Raw genomic sequence first — 7221 nt, forward strand, 5'->3', positions numbered from 1 at the left:
TGCAGCAAAGAAGGAGAAGCTCTATACCGTCAGCGAAAACAAGACCGGGAGCTGACTGTGGCTCCAATCCTGAACTCAGGATCTATTGCCAAAATCTATTTCAAGTTGGATTTCTGTCACTTTTGACCAAAAAGTCCCAATACTATATCCACAATCTTAGGCTGCTCTCATTGATCACTTATTGTCCTATTTCCCTTCCTCTCAGTCCTATGGATTTATCAAAAGCTGATGGAGCTTAAGTGGCTTTCTCAAAGTCTATAGCCAGTGAATGAGAAAGTCTGGATTGGAATCCAGGTTCAATCCAGTACACCATGAATCCTTCACTGAGATATCGGACTGAGAGTTTTTGTCCAAGCTACAAGAAGCTTTTAATACTAATCATTTCATATATGTACAGTACTTAGAACTTTTCTGACTATTCCTGTATCCATTATTTTATTTCCAGCTAACAGATATTTTGTGAATAAATGATACCCATGCTAACGATTAAAAAAAATCAAGTGTGCCAAACATATTCATAATTATTTGCTTAATAACCATTCTCTCCTGCCCTGCATTGGTTATCTATAGCTACATAACAAATTATCCTGAAACTTCAGTCAGTTCAGTTCAGTCGCTCAGTCGTATCTGACTCTTTGCGACCCCATTAATTGCAGCACGCCAGGCCTCCCTGTCCATCACCATCTCCCGGAGTTCACTCAGACTCATGTCCATCGAGTCCGTGATGCCATCCAGCCATCTCATCCTCTGTCGTCCCCTTCTCCTCCTGCTCCCAATCCCTCCCAGCATCAGAGTCTTTTCCAATGAGTCAAAAGCAGCTTAAAAAAACAAACATTTATTACCTCACAGCTTCTGCAGGAATCCAGTTGCCACCTAGCTGGCTTAAAGTCTCTCCTGAGAGTACAATCAAATGCCACCTGGGGCCACAGACTCATCTGAAGGTTCAGCTGAGGGATGATTCACTTCCAAACCTTTGACAGGATTTGATTCTTCATGGGCTGTTGGGTGAGGACCTCAGTTCCTAGCTGGCTGTTGGTCAGAGACCCTCTTGAGTCACTGAGGGCAGGTCGCAATATGGCAGCTGGCTTCCCTCACAGTGAGCTCAGGAGATAGCAAGACAGAGAAGCCCAAGGCAGAAGCCTCAGCACATTGTATAACCTAACCTTGGAATTGACATCCCGTGGCTTTTGCCATATTCTACTCATTAGAAATAAATCAAGAGATCCAGCCCACACTTAAAGGGGAGAGATTATGAAAGGGTGTGACTATCAGGAAACTAAAATCATTGGAGCCATTTTTTAGAAGCTGCCCAACAGATATTACATGCGCCAAATTAAAATTACACCTCCCAGATGCCCAAGATAAAATAACCCTAAAGTTAAGTTTATTATCTTTCCATTTTTAAGAAAAGAAATTTTTTCATTATAAAGCAAAAAAAAAAAACTATTTATCCCAAAATTATAGCTTGTAGTTTGTTGGGTATTATGAAGCCTTTGTGCAAAGTGGACATGAATCCCAGAGGGATGGTGTTGCTGCCATCCATCTCTCCCTCTCCTCAGAGCTTGCTAATTTTTTTTTGCATCTGAACCAAAAGTCTTGCCTTCCAGACAAGCGCCAGTAAATGACACTGCATGCATGTCAGAAATTGCTACTGACATTTCAATTTTGCTTAATTTTTTTTCTTTCTTTGATAGTATTATGGAGAAAATTTACATTTGAATAAAAAGCAAATAGTGCATGTCAGAGTAAGCATCAGGGAATGTCAAATTGTTTTTTTCCAATTACAACTCTATTTCAAATAGGGTAATGCAATTAAAGGATAATTACTAGAAGCACAAAGCCAAGGTTACGATCAGAAATGGTTACCCTTTCACTTTAAGTCCTGTCTTGCTAAATAAAATATTCCTGAGGGGCAAGTTACTGTTTGAAAATAGAATACACGCATCCAGGAACAACCAAATACTTGGCAGTGTTGACCAAAACATGTATTTGTGCATAAATACAAGTGTTTAAAAGAGATGAAAAGACACTAAAGGTGAACCACATTTTCCTTGGCTTTATCACTCTGATTAATAATGTGATAAATTAGCTGTAGGATGCAATATTAATTAACAGTATATTAGTTTCATTTTATTGCCAATAACATAACAAGCTCTGAAATAGTAGTAGACTAAACTGCTGACGTGGGTTTTTCTGCAAACTGAGCTGGAGTTTGATTTCTCATTTGTCCAAGTGAAGCATCAGCAACTGAGTAAAACCAATTACCTCAAAACCCACCAAGCCCTCGGCAGCAACTTAGTGCATCTGAGCTTTGCCCAAATGTTATTACTTTCAAATTAAAGCCTGGCCTGAGATGGGACACTGAAGAATTTCTACTGCTGAAAATAATTCAGTATGGCAGTCCAGTTGTGTAACACTTCAGAGAGCCAAATAGAAAGCAAAGGCTCCCTTCAGCTTCTAGACATCTTGAATACGTAGCTATCCTCCTCCAGAAGGCAAGCTGGAGGTACAGAAGTCAGAGACGAAAAGAGAGGCATTTTCCTGATTCCCTCAAGTGAAAATGTTGTAGGAAAATTTCCAAATCATACTGTTCATTTTTGAGCTGAAGTCCTGGTTTGGGGTGGGGAGTACTTGAGGAAAAAAGGATGCTAGGCATATGGAGGTCATGGAGTTATTATTTATTATTTAGTTTATTTAGTTAGATATTAGGAGTTACCTCACTATACAGTAAGAAACTCTAGCACAAAAAGTTAGACTTCTCAAGAAAGGAGTTACTGAGCTAAAACATGGTCAGAGGAGTTAAAACAAGCTGAGCAAGGTGCATTAGAAGAAATCTGAAGAAATCTCTGTCCATTTATTCAGTCACTTGTCTCCTCAACATCACTTCACTGCTCTGTCGGTCTCTCTTTCTCTCTCTCTTTTACACACACTCTTATTCCCATACACAAAGTCATTTTCTATTCCCTTATCTTTTTCTTTTTTTAAAGATATTTTCAACGGGGACCATTTTTAAGTCTTATTGAATTTGTTACAATATTGCTTCTGTTTTATATTTTGGTTTTTTGTCCATGGCATGTGGGATCTCAGCTCCCGTAAGGGATTGAAAACCACACTCCTGGCATTGGAAGGCAAAGCCTTAACCACTGGGCCACCAGAGAAGTCCTTATTCCCTTATCTGGCTTAATTTCTTTCATGCATGCATGCTGAGTTGCTTCAGTCATGCCTTACTCTTTGCAACCCCATGGACTCCAGCCCTCCAATCTCCTCTGTCCATGGGATTCTCCAGGCAAGAATACTGGAGTGGGTTGCATGCCCTCCTCCAGCAGATCTTCCCAACCCAGGAATCGAACCTGCATTTCTTATGTCTCCTGCATTGACAGTTACGTTCTTTACCACTAGCTCCACTTGGCAGTATCTGAAATTACATTTCAGGTAATTCACTCATTCACTCATGTACTTATTTATTGCCTCTATCGCTGCTGCTGCTGCTGCTAAGTCACTTCAGTCGTGTCCGACTCTTCGCGATCCCATGGACTGTAGCCTGCCAGGCTCCTCCATCCATGGGATTTTCCAGGCAAGAGTACTGCAAATGGTAAACTCCATAAAGTCACAGGATGTGCCTGTCTGCCACTGCAGAACAATACCTGGCTCATAGGAGACACAGAAATAGTTGAATCAGAGAATGAACCCATTCACTGAACTTAACATTTACCAAACACCCAATGTCTAAATGCAAAAGATTCAAAGATGATGATAATTAGAACTATCATTCATTGACATTTATTCTGTGCCCTCAATGAGCTAAAGATTTTACACATGATATCTCATTTAATCTCGCAACAACTCTGCAAAAGATTTTTTCTAGTATTCTTCCCACCCCGCCACACCCCCCAGACAGGACATAGACAGATCAAAAAGCTTGGTCCACTTAATGCCACACAGTTAGAAAGAGGTAAGTCATGAATTAAATGGGGTTTGCCACTCGGGACACCAGGCATAGTCAGATTCAGAGATGAATAGGATACCTAATAATCTCGTGTCTGTGTTTGAAGCATCTTTGCCTTCGACAGTCACCATTGCCTCCCATGGCCAGAGGAAGAATTTAGTAATGAATCTTAGAGAATTGGAGATGGGACATTTGCCATCCTGGGAACTTCAGGAATGCCCTCCCTCCTGGCAGATTCCGTTATTCCATGCCGCTTTGCCTTTGGGTGAGGTCAGATTCTATGAGATGTTTATGAGAGCAGCATGTATTCTCAAGGCCCTAGTTCCAGGTTATGTGAGCCCAGCAGCTGTCAGGGATCCTATTTACTTTTAATAAATCTAACAAGTGAATGATAAATAAGTGATGAGTCTTCTGCCTCAGAGAATCCAGTGAGGGCAGGACCTAGCCAGGTGCATGGAAAGCCAAATTTTTTCCCAGCATTCATAACTGAATTCTAAACAGCGAGCACCAAATTCTGCAGTCAGTTCAGACTACAGAGTTCCCATGTATTTTACAGGTCACAAAATTATTCCTCTCTCTGGTCCACTGGAATCAAAGAAAGTTCTTCAGCCTGTTCATTCCATGAATTTAAAAAAAAAAAAAGGAAAGATTAAAAAGGGTCCCCCTCAGTTATAATGCTGTTCATGTCCTTTGACCAGAAAGAGTTAGAGAAAAACTTCGGGATTGATCTGAGGGACGCAGAACCCAGGTTCCATTAAAGTGTATTAATGCCAAGGTCTGTGCAATTAGTGAAAAGTCAATTCCCATTACTAGTTAACACTATTGAATATCTGCTTTCTTTAATAAAAAGCCATGTCCAGTACAAAGAGAATAAATCAATAGGTTGGCTGCATTTAGATCTATGCTGCCGTCTTCTAAAATGCACAGAGAAACTCCCCGTCAGAGCTCCTCTGTCTGTCTGCCAAGCTCAGTCTGTGAGCTGGCAGCTGGCCCTGACATCTTTGCCTGGAATCTTTCATTAGCACTCTCGCCTTAGCTCTCATTTCTCTAATCAGAAAATTTGAATTTTACCCTGTGCCTAAAAATCCTCTATTTGAGCTTGATCTTCATCTGTCTCTAAATTGGACCTGTTCAGAAAACAAGCTGTGAAGCAGCCACGGACATACCTCTGAATCCCAGCACTGGCTATAATACCAGTCTTCCCCTCAGGCTGGGAGAGTGTGGGGTGGAGGCAACCTCTTACAAGGGGCCAAAGAATCTGTAGGGCACGAAAGCGTTTGCCTCTTTAGATGCCCCCTTTCTGTTAGTTTACAGCTGGTGAACCTTTCTGCTGCCAATTTTGGAGGCAGCTGGGATGTTTCAGATTCTCAAGTGTGAAGAGCAAAAAAGGATACATCTGTCTCAAAGTATACAAGGTCCCTAGCACCTTCCCAGAAGAAGGACACTTTCACCTCCCTGCTTTGAGTCTGCCTCCCTGTAGCTAAGCTGAGCTATTCATCTCTTATGTGAACCACAAGAAGGAGAAGACTGTTTATTTTTTATTTTTTTGTAACTTTTTATATCAGAGTATAGCCAATCAACAAGGTGGTAGTTTCGGGTGAACAGCAAAGGGACTCAGCCAATTACATACATGCATCCATTCTCCCCCAAACGCCCCTCCCATCCAGGCTGCCACATGACATTGAGCAGAGTTACCTGTGCAATACAGTAGGGCCTTGTTGGTTATCCATTTTAAATATAGTAGTGTGCACCTAAACATCCCAAACTCCCTAACTATTCCTTCCCTGTATCCTTCTCCCACTGACAACCGGAGGTTCGTTCTCTTTAGTCTGTGAATCTGTTTCTGTTCTGTAAATATATTCATTTATATCATTTCTTTTTAGATACTGCATGTAAAGGATGTTATAAGCTATTTAGGAGAAAGCTGTTTGGACTCTGCTCTCAATATAATGCTTGGCTTACTGCAGATTAAAAGTGCTTTGAAGCCCTCTGTCTCTCAGGTACGTGCCTATTTTATGTAAGTTACTGCAAAGTTGGAATACTGTACTTCTAGTAAAGTGAATTATATTTCCCCAAAGCACTTCATTTTATTCACCAGAATGCTCAGACTTTGAAAAATGAGGATTGATATCATTTTGCTTTAGTTCGATTCACTGTGCAAAATAATTTTATATTCTTTTTTCTTTACCCCCGGGACCCTATTTTTATCAGTTGATCCTTATTCACGAGTTCAGCATTTCTGTACCCTCTCTCCCTTCCCAAGAGTGTGTGTTTGGTCAATGGGTGGTTTCAGTGGAAGAAGATATTTGAATTCCATTCCTTTCAGGATGCAACAAATTAGTATAGATTGTTTGGGGTTTTCAGTTGATTCAAGTCTAAATATTTCTTCTCTCAAGAAGGTAGATATATCTAATGAGGCGACAGCTGGCCGAACACATGTCTGCTTATGCTTGTTGCAGGGGTGGCTTCATGTCACTTTCCATGACCCCATTTCCAGAGCTAAGGTCTGGGCTGTCATTGCAGAGGATCACAAACCAGGCCCTGCCCAGTGAAAGCCAAGAATGATAGCACTACTGTTGTGAATGCTTCCTGAAGCCACTGAAATCCTCCACAGTGGTCGAGAACTCAGCAGGGAGATTGGCTGTGTCACTTCACAGAGAGACTTGTGAACAGTAGAGATTTATACCATCCTACCACAAGGGTGGCAAGTGTTCAAAGGTGAAGAGGCATTTATGGTTGCACTAACAGCCAGTTTTTCTTCACATTCAAGGTTATAGACTTTTGAAAAAGCAGGTTCATTAGGTTACAAGGTAAGACTTAAAAGTCATCAGACAGGCTGGCCAAGTGTTCCAGATAGCTTGGTTGCCTTGTTGTTCAGTCACTAAGCTGTGTCTCTTTGCAACCCATGGGCTGTAGCACACCAGGTTTCATGGGGTTCTCCAGGCAAGAATACTGGAGTGAGTTGCCAGGAGATATTTTTCTATCTAAGGATATCTAATATTTTTCTCCAGGGAATACTCCCTGAACAGGGATTGAACCCATGTCCCCTGCATTGGCAGGTGGATTCTTTAACACTGGGCCGCCTGAGGACACTAAGGAATAAGAGACTTAATCAAGGAACCACACATCTTCATCACCCCAACTAGATGAAGGCTACCCACTCAGCCAGAGGCATTTGACTGAGTTTCCATTTCTGGATGGCGCTCACAAAGTGATGAGCTGGTATTGTCAAGAAATCAATCCAAGATGAAGTATGGTAATGCATTTTGGGAAAT

The sequence above is a fragment of the Oryx dammah genome, unplaced genomic scaffold, assembly GCF_014754425.2.
Source record: "Oryx dammah isolate SB20612 unplaced genomic scaffold, SCBI_Odam_1.1 HiC_scaffold_17, whole genome shotgun sequence".
Taxonomy (NCBI): domain Eukaryota; kingdom Metazoa; phylum Chordata; class Mammalia; order Artiodactyla; family Bovidae; genus Oryx; species Oryx dammah.